Here is a 16,875-nt window from a genome sequence, read left to right as displayed (position 1 = left end):
GTGATTGTTGCAGCTGATGGGCGCGCCGTAGACTTCAAAGCCAGCCGGTCGTTAACGTAGCTAGCGCGTCGACTATACACGCTGCTCGATGGAGTTGCTTTCCTCCCCTTCACGCAATATCGTTCCCTCTCGCGCGTTCATTGGTGGAGCCATCTCGCGTCGCTACTTGCTCAGAGATTTGTCTTCGTTCGGTTGCTCCAGAGACAGTTGGGACCAGTGCGTAGCGACATATCGCGAGGCCCCACCTGTTTTTAAATTTGAAATCTAAATGCGAATCGATACAAAATATTCAGGGATACGTCAGATATTATTTAAATAATAATAAATTAGTAAAGAAAATGATATTTAATAATTTCACTCACCCTAAAAATGTCTTTCTTTGTTTTCCAGGAGCTGAAATATGACTCTTTATGAAGGAAATAAGAACTGCTTATACTATCCATTGATCTCTTGAGTTGCATACAACCCCAGCATTTAAATGCCTCACACTTGCTTCGTGGCAGTTGGAGGTGCTTTATTGTTAACATATTAAAATGGGGAGTGCGAGGTCCTGGGAAAGAAGAAAATACAAGGGAAATTGTTTTTATTCGAGAAAATAATAAATGGATAAAAATGTCCACTCAAGTTATCGTGAATGTTTGCGTAAATGTTTCACATGAGAAATATGACAATAATTTTTACTTTTTCCGGACCCCCTTATCGTGTTTGCACACACACCGATAACTTTGACTGCGACCCGTATTGAGTGCACCAAGAAACAACGGGGATAAATGGGACAGGCGCACATGTAGACCTGCACGACAAATTTCCTGGAGAACCTTCCGATGGTGGGTATGTGGATACTGACCCAAGCCATAAATTTTGCTGAAGGAGGGAGTTCCTTTTCAGCAGGCTATGAAAAAATATATACAGACCTCAGTCATAGCTGTGTCAAGAAGGATTGATTGATTGAGTTGGTGTTTTAATCCTCAGCTACAGTTGTGACGTCCCACAGACCGGAGTGTTCCTTTTGCTTGTTACCCCGCCAGTCGTTTTGGCCTTGAGGCTACCTCTCTTTCAGCAGTACCTTCTTCAACTTCAGTGTGCTGTAAAAGCGTGAAGCGAAAGGTTGCATTATCTGCTTCTATGGTGTTCTATTTATATACTGCGGTCCCGCGGACGTCACGACTGTGTCTGAGGGTTAAAATCACCGATGATTTATTACGATCAATAGACAAGAGAATTGCAGATTTTCTATTTGTGGCATGTACTGAATCCAGGGACCCCTGGTTTTTAAGAATGAATGTTAAACAATAACTAAGGACTACATTCACGTTGATCAGCTGTGTGTAAATACTCAGTTAAGATATATCTTGGACTGCTGTATTTGTTTTGCTTAAACTCACAATATAAACAAAATATTGTTTTTGAGGGAAGTTAAAAAATAATGTTTCGCTCTCAAAACTACGTAATTCTGTTCAGTGAATAACAAAGCATAAGACATGATCAAATTCACATAATTTAAAATATGTCTTGATATATTTATATTCCTTTCTTTCATAGAGGTCCTGTGGACCGCACGACTGTGTTAGTGCCAAAAATGTTCACGACTGTGCTTAAGGGTTAAGTCCACTTTATGCACAGTAAGGCTAATCGGGACTGGACCTACAGTTTAAAGTAAGATCCGAACCAATGTGCCTCCACCGGGTGTCGAACCCGTGTCAAGAAGAATGTTGTGCTTTAGGAGTGTTTTCGTCATGAGTAAATTCAATTATGACATTGTGACATTGATAGAATTGGTGGAAAATAGGCCCACGCTATGGGACAAAACCATTGATTATTTCAAAGATCGATTGGAAAAGCAAAAGAGATGGAACGAAGTTTTTGCTTTCCTGGAACTTACTTGTCACCCAGTAGTGTGTTTTACATCCATCGCGGTTATATTTACGTCGAAGACGCAACAAACACAAAAGATAAAACCTTTTCTTCCAGGCAGGAGCCATCTCTGCTCAGAATGACCTTGACCTCTCGCCAGTGGCGCAGGAACGTTTTTCATTTAGGGGTGGTAGTAATAGTAGTATCATTATTGGTACGTTTATCCTGATAGTTGCCCCCCAGACAAAAAGTCGTGGTTTCGCCTCTGCAACACACTCAGTTTCGAAGTAAAAGCTGAAGAGGTCACTGTATCACTATGGCGTTACCGGAAACGCGTTAAATTGGTTTCGATCATATCTCGGCAACAGGAAACAACGTGTGAAATATCGGGAACCGGAAGTCACATACACTAAATGGTTAGTTGTTCAACAAGGCGTCCCTCAAGGAAGTATATTGGGTCCACGACTATACATGATTTACGTAGCTGATTTCGACCGCGCTGTCCAATATTGCCACTACCACCAGTATGCTGACGATTCGCAAATCTATATTCAGTGTAATACAGAAAACTACGATAATGCGATGACCAAACTTCAATTCGACCTTGATGCTATAACAAATTGGTCAAGGAGAAACTCTCTTCAATTAAATCCATCAAAATCTTGCTTCATGACCATAGGAACTCATGGTACCCTTAAGAAACTTCACAAAAACGCACCTTCTCCTCCAACTCTTGCCAGTATACCGCTAAGGGAAGTGGATACAAGCAAGAACTTGGGAATTGTGTTCGATAGACACTTAAATTGGGAGGCACAAGTCGAATTTATTGTGAAAAACTGTATGGGGAAACTTAAATCTTTGTATCACTTAAAACATACTCAGGACGCTAATGTTAAAGATCGTCTTATGCAATCACTCGTCCTATCCACATTAGACTATTGCGCTCCAGTGTACAGTAATATATCCCAGGGCCTAAACTATAAACTTAAAAAAATTCAGAATTGTTGTATACGTTTCATATTTAACCTAAACAGAAAGGAACATGTATCCCTCTATTTAAAGAAACTTTCTTGGCTAAACATTAACAATAGAAGAAAATACTTAACACTCACCTTGATGCACAAAATACTTAAGAGTGGCTCCCCAAAATACTTATCCGATAAGATCTGTTCTCGTAGAACATCAGCCGAACATAATATCCGCAAGAAGCACAATCTAAAAATCCCCAAACATAAAACCGCCACATATAACAAGTCCTTCATTGTTACAGGGATCAGGGAATGGAACAAACTGCTTGCACCATTGACTAACATTATTTGCCATCAAAGTTTTAAGAAAAATCTGAAGAACTTACTATTGTCCCAATAACTTCATTAACCTTTATATGTTAACAATTGCACCTGCACTTATACATCATATAATGCATACCTAACCTACCCACCCTCCCGCACACACATTGAACTACCGAAGACTTATTACTTATCTTTACTCAACAGTATATATACTAATCTATTCAATGTATTATTTTATCATTGTATAATCTTTGTATTATCTTTATTGTATTATCATGATCATTATGTGTTTGTTTTTTTTTCTTTTTGTTTTTATTCATTTATTGTATCTTTGACAAGGGTTGGTTGTAAGAACGGCCCACGAGGCCGAAACACGCCTGCTTAAATAAAGACCATTCTATTCTATTCTATTCTATCGCTCTCCCGAAGCAACGTTGCCAAGCGTAATTCCGTTCTTGCCAGTTGTCTTTATATGACTGTATGTCCGCCTGCATTCCGACCAGTGGGTGGGCCTTCCGGAAACTTCATCGTTCAGGACCGCGTGTGCAGTTGTAGTCTCGGACACTTCTGCGTTGTAGCGATTCCATTGAAGGTAAATTAGGCCATTACAAGCCAGAAGTGTCCATGAATGTACCATCAACCCCCGCTAATTTCTGGTGCTGACAATAACGTTGCCGGAGAAGACTCTTTGTCCCCTTACCAGGGCCGCCGTTAGGGAGCCAACGCGAGGCCCTGTGCGAACTATATCCGCGACGCCCCTGTATTATGAAAATTTAAAATATCGAAATCATCCGTTTTTCGTAAAATTCTACGCTAAAGCAAGCATGGTTATTATTATTATGTAATTATTATCTATTGTTATACCCACGCACGTGTTCGTCGTATCCCCTTTTACCACCAATGAAATCTAAAATTTGACACCCTGTAGAGGAAGGTGTCATCAAGGTAAACAACTTCCTTTAGTCGGCCAATGGTCCACCAGTGGACCATCGAAAATATAAGCGTAGTCCGCCGATGGTTCACTGGTGGACCATCGTGCTGATTAAAAAGTTCATGTGCTTTTAGGACCTTCATACTTGTATGTGAGGTTGTAAACGCTGACAGATGTTGAGATAAAACTTTGAAATGTCACGTGGAAGAAAAGCCACCCACCAAGGACTCCCCTCCCCCCCGACTCCAAAGTTATGTATGGAAGCTGGCGCGAATTTTGAATTTGTACACTTATTTGACATAAAATGTTATAACTCGTAGACTATTTGACCAATCTACTTCGGGTAACTTTTGTTTTGCAGATAGAATATCAGGGAATGCAGCCGTGCAGGAATCAAAACGCCAAAGCGAATATGAAGGGTTGGCTGGGCCGCGGCCCCCAACTTTCAATGAAAAAATCATAAAAATGGGGATTTTGCCCCTCTTTCCCCGCTATTTTGGGAAGGGGAGGCACACTTTAGCTTTATTATCAAAGAATGGTCCTTCTCAATCGAATGAAAGTCATTTCATGTTCCTGGGTGCATTACATTATCGAATATGTGAAAAAACTCCCCATTTTTATGATTTTTGTCATTGAAAGTTGTGGGCCGCGGCCTACCAAACCCCCCTTATAGACTTTGGTGTTTTGATTCCTGCACGGTTGCATGCCTTGATGTTCTAGCTGGAAAACAAAAGTTACCCGAAGTAGATTTCTCAAATAGTCTCCGAGATATAGAGTTTTTTTTTTTTTAAATAAGTGTAAAATCGCGCGCAAAGGCGGCAGCCAGAGAGAGGCTACTTTCGAAAACACGGTCGGCGGTCTAAAGGTTAATGACTTGTGCTGATTGAGACCTAGTTTCTGTGCTCTAAGCCCTAGAATAAATATCCTTTGTGTTTGCAGCCATGTGCTGCAAATTTATTATTTAAAGCCGACGATCACTCACGTGAGTCTAGAAGCAGAATCAGAACTAATCTATCATCCGGTGCAGAAGATGAAATACACTATTCCTCGCAATTTGTTCCTACATTGCCACCTGGCTCACAGAAGAGTTAAATTTAAGATCACCACTGCCACTGGCACTCACGGCTGAGACTAATCACCAACAACAACGCTAACACTAAACCCCAGAATTTTGCCATTATTTCCGTTTATCCATTGTGGCGGAATTTGAAGTAAGCAAATGGTATCTTTTCGAAGTCACCCTTCTGACTTTTTAAAAACGCGTCCCCCCTTCTTTTCTTTTTTATAGCCTTTTGGAATCCTGATCAAAATTTGTCTCTCTCCCAAGACATTTCATTTCCCACATTCGCTATTCTAAACACCCGCTGGCACTACTGTCTCAAACAAGAATGACAATGAAGGTAGAGAATGATTTCATTGACTTGAAACTTGTTGGGACTTAGGTATAGTTGTAGAATCTGGCAAAATCTGCAAACGCCCTTTCTCTGAGAGGATTTGTCAGGAAATAAAAATAAAATATCTCCAGATCTTTATTTCTACCCAAGGCTCGTTGACCTGCCCACCGCCTGCCTTGAGAGGTCTGTTTATAAAGCCCCTTTTTGGAAATGGATAGAGCTGTAAAGTTTGACGTTAGAGGGATGAAAGGTCGCCGCAGAAAACATAGAACTTGCCTGCTTAGAAAGTGAATCAGGGCCAGGAGGCTCAGCCCCCTCTGAAATTGGGTAAAACTCCTTTACAAAATTTGTTTACAGTGAAAATGTAGACAGCAGATATTATTTTGCTCAAGACTTCATAAAAGTTAAATTCACATAATAAAAAGTACAAATATCACATTCTTTCATCTGATTTACGACCCGAAGACACGGGTCGTAAATCACACAAAATTACTGTTTTGTATACTTCAACTTTTCGTTTCTTAGACACTAAACAAAAATACAAAAAATTATGAAGGGAAAAATAACATGCATTTTCCGAATTAATCCTACTTTTCATTTGTTAGTATTACTCCTAAGTACTTGAATTTGGAAACTAGTTCAAAATCGAGTAATTATCACTTAGTTTCGGCCTGTAATTTTCTCTTTGCTGCTTTGAAAAATATTTTAGCATTATTCTTAATTGTATTTACATCATCTGTCGTAGTCTTGTAATCAAGGGGTACCGGGTTCGATACCCGGTGGAGGCACATAGTGGTTCGGTTTGCACTTTAAACTGTAGGTCCAGTCCCGATTAGCCTTACTGTGCATAAAGTGGACTTAAAACACCAACTCAAACCAAACCAAAACCATTTACATCATCTGCATATGCTAACAGTTGAGTCACAGTACTTCGCTAGTTTTTTTTTACCTTCCTAATAGCATATTCTAAGGCAAAATTAAAAAAAGCAATAAATATGATGCATCTTTGTTTTATAACCTTTCATAAATTGTACATTTTGTCAGACATATTAACAAGATTTTTAGGTATTTTAAATCTCTTTTGACGGAATTATATGCATTTTTTAAAAAAAAATAAGTGAATAGCTGATGGGATATTTTTATTATATTCCCACTTTTCTCAAGTGTCTGTTCGATGTGAAAAAATTGACCTGCTGTTGACCTGTTACGTTTAAATCCACATAGATAATCACATATATTATTTCATTAGTTTATGGGGTTAGTCTTGTTAAAAAAATATTATATAACATTTTATATGTTGTTGAGAGTAGAGAAATTCCACGATAATTATTGCAGTTCATTTTATCACAGGAACAATTATGAATTCTTTCCACTGTTGAGAGATTTCTTCTTTATTCCATATTAAACAAATTAATTTATGAATTTGACATATTATTGAATTCTCATCATATTTAAGTAACTCAGCTGGTATGCGCTTTCTTATTTTTTTTAGTTTTTTAATAGCATCTTTAACTTCAATCAAATTTGGTTCTGCTGTGTGTACTTCATTTACTTCCGATTTATCTCCTACATGAACATTTAAGTAGTTCTTCCATCTGTTTAAAATATCGCTTGGATTCGAATTCTTGAAGGGGTTGAGTTTTTCGAGAATATCATGCATTGCACGTTTACAAGTAATTATATTTTCGATAGAAAGCACATCCTTTATCGATGTTTCATGAGATTTGGTCACCTGCAAAAGTTAATCTGTTTATCTCCTTGTTCTATCACGATAAGAAACTCAAAATATAGAATTTTCCTTATCCTCTGCTTACACATTTTCTCTTTTCACATAATCTCTATCTCAATCAATTATATCCCTACCTCTTAGAAACATGTTCCCTACCTTCTTTAAATGTTCAACAGTCGCAGCAAGAGCGAAGTAAAATGAAGCAATTTAATCAATAGAACACTACAAGAATAAATTTACGCTGTGTGCGTTAGCTTCTTTGGAAAAATAATTGCAATTCAGAAATTATTAGCCCCGTCTAGTTCGCTGCACTTTTAGAAATATGGTGGAGTGCAGGTAGAGCAAAACTGTATTCAACCAAAATAGGCGAATACCTGTATTCAAGTTCAAAAAATTCAACAATTGCCTCTGCTTTTAAACATTTCATTTTGTTTAGTTAGCTTGCACCATACACCACACCTCCAAGACATAATACCACACATACTAACACCAAATACACTACTTAACACCAAATCAATAAAATGGACGAATTAATGTTGCACTGTGTAACCGTTTATCTGTGGTGTAAGAAACTAGACGCACATAAGTAGTAAGAATATATTATATTTATAACCTCAATTTACTAATCAGGGAATTCCGATCAATCAATTCACGTAACTTTGTTACAGGGGTCATGACATTCCCGAGCCAGTATTATTAATGTGAGATTCTTAACAAGTTAATATCCCACACATAATTGTAAGTACAAACATTCTTAACAGGTCAATGCCTTAATATTTACACATACATAAGTGCATCAATCTTTACGCACACACTCACACACACATAGGAATATTTTAGAATAGAAATAATTTCCCTTAGCCAAGCATAAACCACCAGTCCGCCTATGGACAACACCTTTGGGTTTCATAGTAATAGCATTTTATTTATATATCATGTCAGGTTAGAAAGAAAGTTCGCGCCTCAGTCAATCCGATAAGTTGTGTAATGATGTTGTCTGTTTCTGCATTTGACTCATACCAATCATCTGTATATCGTCTCCTTCCTTCTCTCGCCTCATAAAGCTCGTCCATCCTATCGGCTAACTTTTTGCCTGCAGCCCGAAAAAGAGACTCGGGATTCTGCAAACTTTTGATACCGCTTATTTTGCGAAGATTATCCATAAAAATCATCTCACACGGTGGACGAAATTCAGGCACTATTTTGCTTAACTCAACAAGCCTCGCAACATCCTCACCTCCGTCGACTGTGTACTCAAAAATCTTGTACAGCAGTTCAAGTGGTAAGTCAGTTATACAAGTTGTCATTTTTACAAGATGTTATTTAAATAGAAGTTTCTGGGTATTTATATATAAATTTTAGCATGCATCCAATTTTTCCAACCTCCTCGATCATCTTTTCGAAGAAGCGTTCGATTGCATCGGGTCCTCGGTATACGTACGGTTCATCTATTTTATCCTGACACACGACAACGTAACCGAAACTGTTTGGTTCGTGAAGCTGGTAAGGTGTGGTGGAAGAAACTTCGGGATCCGGATCGCAGTATGAGAGTGGTTTGAGGAACGCCTCGAAATCAGCAACGATGATGGCCGGATGTTCCAACAATGCCTTGTGCATTTTGAATTCTTCCACATCGTTCTTTTCGGGCATCAACATTCGAACCGGTCTGTTGTTGCCGCAATATATTTTATGTTGAACAAGTTTATCGATAGCAATTTGACGTCCAGTGTATTTTCGATAATTGGGTTGTTTTTGATCGTCGAACGTGGTCAAACACCTTGGGCAAACTTCGATGTGGTTTGCATGCTTTATTGATTGACTTCTGACTAAGCGTGATAGTGAACGAATGAGACAGTAATGGTGAACACTGTCGTTTGAAATTAGAAGAAGATTAATCACACGAGCATCATCATCGTCGACATCGCTTATCCTGACGGGATGCACGACATGTTTATCCAACTTATAGGAATACACGTTGATGATTAAGCGTTTTCCTTCTGCATCTCGTGCTCGTGTTTCGAATTTTGATATATCAGAAATGGTCATCGGGTATTCGATGCCAGACATTACACTTTCAAACTCGGACTCGTATTGTTTGTAATGTCCAACCCACTGTGGATTATTTTTGCAATAAACAGGATGCAGTGCAGCCAATATACACCGAAGGAAACACTTGTTATCGCTGTTCTGTATATTTAACACAGCCCTCTTGTGTTGAATGTTCGGTGGAAGAGGCATAAGCTAAGTACGTGTTGCTAGAAGGCCTTCGTCGTTGCAAGTCACCTAACCCATTCACTAAGAAATAAGAAAAAAAATTGACGTACTGAAAAAAGTTGACTTGTTCACCGAGTTCAGATGTTTACTCATTGATGACTCCGTCGTTGTCGTCTATCAAAAACCTAAGTATCTTGGAAACAGTGAGAAGTTATCGAAAAATCTCCCCTTGTCGATTTTTTTTGGTGACGTAGAGTACGCGTAGAGAGGTCGGGTTTAGTGTGTCGGTCGAGTCTCGGTGTCCTCTGTCCACCCATACCAAAATAAACATAGGTCGTCATGGAACCAATTTTTTTCATCAATCGAAAATTTTCTAAGTCCAGTGTTAAAAAAATCTTAAATTGCAAATATCTCGAAAATAGTAAGAGTTATCGAAAAAATATATCGAAAAACACCCCCATCCGGTATCTTTATATACCCCCTGTCGATTTTGGAGGTGTAGAATACGTATACCAAGTTTTGGTGGTCCTGGGGTCAAGGGGTAAGAAGTTAACCCACCCTCCAAAAACTTTGATCACCCGTAACTTTTGAACAAATAGTCGTAGAAAGGTCGGGTTTAGTGCGTCGGTCGAGTCTCTGTGTCCTCTGTCCTCCCATACCAAAATAAACATAGGTCGTCATGGAACCAAAAATTTTTCCGAATTTTTTTCCAAGTCCTGCGTTAAATTGCAAATATCTCGAATTTTTGACACTCTATTATTCTCGACTGAAATATTAAAACAAACGGAGTCCAATGTAAGTTAGTTAAGTTAGGTTAAGTTATATCACTGCACCACGCACCCCTGGCGGGGTTAGGGGCCAGGAATCCTAAAAAAAAAAAAAACAATTATTATTTGTTTGTTTGCTTGAAAAAGAAACACGTCACAATACCGAAATAATGAGAGGCGCGCGTTTGTGTGGCAGAGATCACATCGTTCCGAGCATTTTTTGAGGTTTACAAAGGTCACGATATATAAACATGGCCGGACTTATAAAATTACGATAAGGTGCATTCGTACTTGAAGTACGAGAAGTGTATTCTCTCGTACCTGCTTTTCTTCGCTGTGAAACATCGTCAGCGCAATAAATGAGGCGCGGAACGTGGAGAGAAAGTGAGTTTTTGAGGTTTTGGTGCGGTTTTCTTAGAGGTAAAAAAATCAGGGTTGATCTCAAAGGTACATTTACTGTACTACTTATATACTTCAAATTTTACGTTAATTAAATATCCAAAATTTCCGTTTTTAATTTCACAGATGCTGGGCAAGGTAATTTATCCCCCTATCGTAATAAGGTTTCGCAAAGGTTATCCGTTGTCTCTTGTAGTTAATTATAAAATTATGTTGACTTGTAGCAACCCACGTGCATTGTCGTACAAAGAAAGATACCCCTAGACAAATCTGAGCCGAGTACGAAGTGCATCAAACCTCGAGTGCGGAGGTAAAGTGTGTGTGTGGGGGGGGGGGCAGGCTAGTAACAATGATTAAATATCGAGTTCTCAAAAAATGATTTCGCTTTTTTTTCAGAAAAATCTGCCATCTTCATAATATTTATTCTTCAGAATCCAAACAAACCGCAAATTACGTTTGCTCTATTAGTGTTTCCCCGCAAAACTTTGTGAATATAGTTTAACAACTTGTCATAATTTGTAATAGTCGAGTAGAGGAAGAAACAAGGCCATCATCTACACGATAAATTGGTAAATACATTGGTTGTAAATCATACATGACTTTGTCTACCTGTTTACATTACTTGTGGTGCAAGTTCATTTGTATGCTTAACATTCAGTTTCCTTTTTTTTTAATGAAAATTCTCCACCCCAGAAAGTTTGCAAGAAAAGTTTATCTAGGGTATTCTTATTGAGTTCTCTGGTAAGAAAAGTCAGTCATTGTTATTTTAAGACATGAGCCCATCTTAGTGGTCAAGGTGGTTGAGCGGTCAACCCCACCGAAAATTCCGGGTTTAAATCCTGGCCTGGACTTCAGTGTTTAATTTTATTTCATTGTGAGTATCCATAAATTTCATATAGAGGTGGGCATAGGTGTTTCTCTGTGAGTGTTCCATCTTTAATTTCATCTAACCATCATGCGTGCTCATCGTTACAATGTGCCTAAATAAAGAGGCAGAAAAGTGACGCAAAATAAGAAAAGCTGGAATAAACATAGGACAGTTCTCTATTGCTGGCACAATAAATCATTTGCCTCTTACTTGTGACTGGACAGCACTCAGTTTGCAAGATTTTTTTCATGGTGTTTTCATTTGGGCACTTTGAGGTGAGCAATGCGCAACACAGGATTGGCCTTCATCTTTATTTAGTCCCTTATAGGAAGGTAATCAACGCACTTCAGATTTTAAACAGCACTCGTAGCACTCTCGTGAAAAAATAAAGGGCAAATTTACAATTTCCTACCTCAAATTTGTATTTTTAATAAGATTTCGCTACTTCTTGTCGGAAGGAAACATGGAAAATAAATATCAGGTTTTCTAAATTATATTTCATAGAGCGACCACAAACAAAAGGACCTTCGGCTAAAATCCTTCGAATACCTTCCCCTCGATCCATTCAGCTCGGGCCATAAGGAAGCGTGATTCACCCTGCCCCTCCCCTCCTCGCGGGAGTACGGTGCAGGTTTTTTTTTTTTGCTAGTGGTTCCAGTATAGTAGTTTCAACATATACTTTCGGACAGATTTATTTCTCAGAAGAAACAAACGAATATAATAAAAGTAAAATACACAAGCATATTTCACTTCAGGCCAGTAGCCAGAATGTATCTCCAGGGTGGGGTGGGGAGGGGTCACGGGTTAGCAGTGGTAGCTTTGTAAAGCAAGTCCATTTTCAAACGTTTCACAGTACTATATGTATGTGTAGGGGGGGGTATTAAGTTAATAGAAGACACAGTTAATGTAGAAAATCATTCAAATGAATACTTTTTTTTTTCCAATATCTTGCACACGCCCCTTGTTCCCACTCGTAGCTGAAGTCGAAAGAATATTCTAATTACTTCCCGCTACTTTGTCTTCGGGTCGTAAATCAGATGAAAGAATGTGATATTTATACTTTTTATTATGTGAATTTAACTTTTATGAAGTCTTGAGCAAAATAATATCTGCTGTCTACATTTTCACTGTAAACAAATTTTATAAAGGAGTTTTACCCAATTTCAGAGGGGGCTGAGCCCCCTGGCCCTGATTCACTTTCTAAGCAGGCAAGTTCTATGTTTTCTGCGGCGACCTTTCATCCCTCTGACGTCAAACTTTACAGCTCTATCCATTTCCAAAAAGGGGCTTTATAAACAGACCTCTCAAGGCAGGCGGTGGGCAGGTCAACGAGCCTTGGGTAGAAATAAAGATCTGGAGATATTTTATTTTTATTTCCTGACAAATCCTCTCAGAGAAAGGGCGTTTTCAGATTTTGTCAGACTCTACAACTATGCCTAAGTCCCAACAAGTTTCATGTCAATGAAATCATTCTCTACCTTCATTGTCATTCTTGTTTGAGACAGTAGTGCCAGCGGATGTTTAGAATCGCGAATGTGGGAAATGAAATGTCTTGGGAAAGAGACAAGTTTTAATCAGGATTCCAAAAGTCTATAAAAAAGGAAAGAAGGGGGGACGCGTTTTTATAAAGTCAGAAGGGTGACTTCGAAAAAATACCGTTTGCTTGCTTCAAATTCCGCCACAATGGATAAACGGAAATAATGGCAACAGCCTTGGGTTTAGTGTTAGCGTTGTTGGTGGTGATTAGTCTTAGCCGTGAGTGCCAGTGGCATTGGTGATCTTAAATTTAACTCTTCTGTGAGCCAGGTGGCAATGTAGGGACAAATTGCGAGGAAGAGTGTATTTCATCTTCTGCACCGGATGATAGATTAGTTCTGATTCTGCTTCCAGACTCACGTGAGTGATCGTCGGCTTTAAATAATAAATTTGCAGCACATGGCTGCAAACACAAAGGATATTTATTCTAGGGCTTGGAGCACAGAAACTAGGTCTCAATCAGCAAAAGTCTTTAACCTTTAGACCGCCGACCGTGTTTTCGATAGTAAGCTCTCTCTGGCCGCCGCCTTTGCGCGCAATTTTTAAATTTTACACTTATTTCAGAAAAACTTTATATCTCGGAGACTATTTGAGAAATCTACTTCGGGTAACTTTTGTTTTGCAGCTAGAACATCAATCAGGCCATGCAACTGTGCAGGAATCAAAACGCCAAAGGCAATAAGACGGGTTGGGTTGGCCGCGGCCCACAACTTTCAATGACAAAAATCATAAAAATGGGGAGGTTTTTTTCACATATTCGATAATGTAATGCACCCAGGAACATGAAATGACTTTCATTCGATTGAGAAGGACCATTCTTTGAAAATAAAGCTAAAGTGTGCCTCCCCTTCCCAAAATAGCGGGGAAAGAGGGGCAAAATCCCCATTTTTAGGATTTTTTCATTAAAAGTTGGGGGCCGCCGCCCACCGAAGCCTTCATATTGGCTTTGGCGTTTTAATTCCTGCACGGTTGCATGCCCTGATGTTCTAGCTGCAAAATAAAAGTTACCCGTAGTAGATTGGTCAAATAGTCTACGAGTTATAACATTTTATGTCAAATAAGTGTACAAATTCAAAATTCGCGCCAGCTTCCATACATAACTTTGGAGTCGGGGGGGAGGGGAGTCCTTGGTGGGTGGCTTTTCTTCCACGTGACATTTCAAAGTTTTATCTCAACATCTGTCAGCGTTTACAACCTCACATACAAGTATGAAGGTCCTAAAAGCACATGAACTTTTTAATCAGCACGATGGTCCACCAGTGAACCATCGGCGGACTACGCTTATATTTTCGATTGTCCACTGGTGGACCATTGGCCGACTAAAGGAAGTTGTTTACCTTGATGACACCTTCCTCTACAGGGTGTCAAATTTTAGATTTCATTGGTGGTAAAAGGGGATACGACGAACACGTGCGTGGGTATAACAATAGATAATAATTACATAATAATAATAACCATGCTTGCTTTAGCGTAGAATTTTACAAAAAACGGATGATTTCGATATTTTAAATTTTCATAATACAGGGGCGTCGCGGATATAGTTCGCACAGGGCCTCGCGTTGGCTCCCTAACGGCGGCCCTGGTAAGGGGACAAAGAGTCTTCTCCGGCAACGTTATTGTCAGCACCAGAAATTAGCGGGGGTTGATGGTACATTCATGGACACTTCTGGCTTGTAATGGCCTAATTTACCTTCAATGGAATCGCTACAACGCAGAAGTGTCCGAGACTACAACTGCACACGCGGTCCTGAACGATGAAGTTTCCGGAAGGCCCACCCACTGGTCGGAATGCAGGCGGACATACAGTCATATAAAGACAACTGGCAAGAACGGAATTACGCTTGGCAACGTTGCTTCGGGAGAGCGATAGAATAGAATAGAATAGAATGGTCTTTATTTAAGCAGGCGTGTTTCGGCCTCGTGGGCCGTTCTTACAACCAACCCTTGTCAAAGATACAATAAATGAATAAAAACAAAAAGAAAAAAAAACAAACACATAATGATCATGATAATACAATAAAGATAATACAAAGATTATACAATGATAAAATAATACATTGAATAGATTAGTATATATACTGTTGAGTAAAGATAAGTAATAAGTCTTCGGTAGTTCAATGTGTGTGCGGGAGGGTGGGTAGGTTAGGTATGCATTATATGATGTATAAGTGCAGGTGCAATTGTTAACATATAAAGGTTAATGAAGTTATTGGGACAATAGTAAGTTCTTCAGATTTTTCTTAAAACTTTGATGGCAAATAATGTTAGTCAATGGTGCAAGCAGTTTGTTCCATTCCCTGATCCCTGTAACAATGAAGGACTTGTTATATGTGGCGGTTTTATGTTTGGGGATTTTTAGATTGTGCTTCTTGCGGATATTATGTTCGGCTGATGTTCTACGAGAACAGATCTTATCGGATAAGTATTTTGGGGAGCCACTCTTAAGTATTTTGTGCATCAAGGTGAGTGTTAAGTATTTTCTTCTATTGTTAATGTTTAGCCAAGAAAGTTTCTTTAAATAGAGGGATACATGTTCCTTTCTGTTTAGGTTAAATATGAAACGTATACAACAATTCTGAATTTTTTTAAGTTTATAGTTTAGGCCCTGGGATATATTACTGTACACTGGAGCGCAATAGTCTAATGTGGATAGGACGAGTGATTGCATAAGACGATCTTTAACATTAGCGTCCTGAGTATGTTTTAAGTGATACAAAGATTTAAGTTTCCCCATACAGTTCTTCACAATAAATTCGACTTGTGCCTCCCAATTTAAGTGTCTATCGAACACAATTCCCAAGTTCTTGCTTGTATCCACTTCCCTTAGCGGTATACTGGCAAGAGTTGGAGGAGAAGGTGCGTTTTTGTGAAGTTTCTTAAGGGTACCATGAGTTCCTATGGTCATGAAGCAAGATTTTGATGGATTTAATTGAAGAGAGTTTCTCCTTGACCAATTTGTTATAGCATCAAGGTCGAATTGAAGTTTGGTCATCGCATTATCGTAGTTTTCTGTATTACACTGAATATAGATTTGCGAATCGTCAGCATACTGGTGGTAGTGGCAATATTGGACAGCGCGGTCGAAATCAGCTACGTAAATCATGTATAGTCGTGGACCCAATATACTTCCTTGAGGGACGCCTTGTTGAACAACTAACCATTTAGAGTATGTGACTTCCGGTTCCCGATATTTCACACGTTGTTTCCTGTTGCCGAGATATGATCGAAACCAATTTAACGCGTTTCCGGTAACGCCATAGTGATACAGTGACCTCTTCAGCTTTTACTTCGAAACTGAGTGTGTTGCAGAGGCGAAACCACGACTTCTTGTCTGGGGGGCAACTACCAGGATAAACGTACCAATAATGATACTACTATTACTACTACTACTAATAATAATAATTTTATTAATAATAATGCTAAAAATAATAATGTTATTATTTAAAAATTATTATTATTATTATAGTATTGGTAGTAGTAGTCTGTAAGAGAGAAAATAAGCGGCAGTTTGTAAGAAGTTGAAAATGTCATTACTTGGTACAAACGTGTGTGCACAATCGCTGATGAAACGGGTGTCTATAGATTTTCGATTTTTTGATGTCATTGGAGAAAGAAGATATTTACTGCATTCTACTCTGTACTGCAGCGCTTTTCTTCTATACCTGTCACAAGCTGCACGTATGAGAGAGAGCTTTCTCCAAGCTTACCCAAGTTAAAACTAAATTAAGAGCAACTCAGTAGCAGGATAGATTGGAAGCCATCCTCTTGCTATTTGTGGAACAGGAAAAAGCTTATCTATTGATGTAAATGAAGTTATTGATGAGTTTAAGAACATTGTACTTTTTGACAGACGTCTCTTGTTATAGATGACGTGTATTTTGATGTATTTGT

The sequence above is a fragment of the Lepisma saccharinum genome, chromosome 22 (genome assembly GCF_977018435.1).
Source record: "Lepisma saccharinum chromosome 22, izLepSacc3.1, whole genome shotgun sequence".
In the NCBI taxonomy this organism is placed as follows: Eukaryota; Metazoa; Arthropoda; class Insecta; order Zygentoma; family Lepismatidae; genus Lepisma; species Lepisma saccharinum.
The sequence above is the reverse complement of the archived record's forward strand: the minus strand, read 5'-3'. Positions refer to the sequence as shown.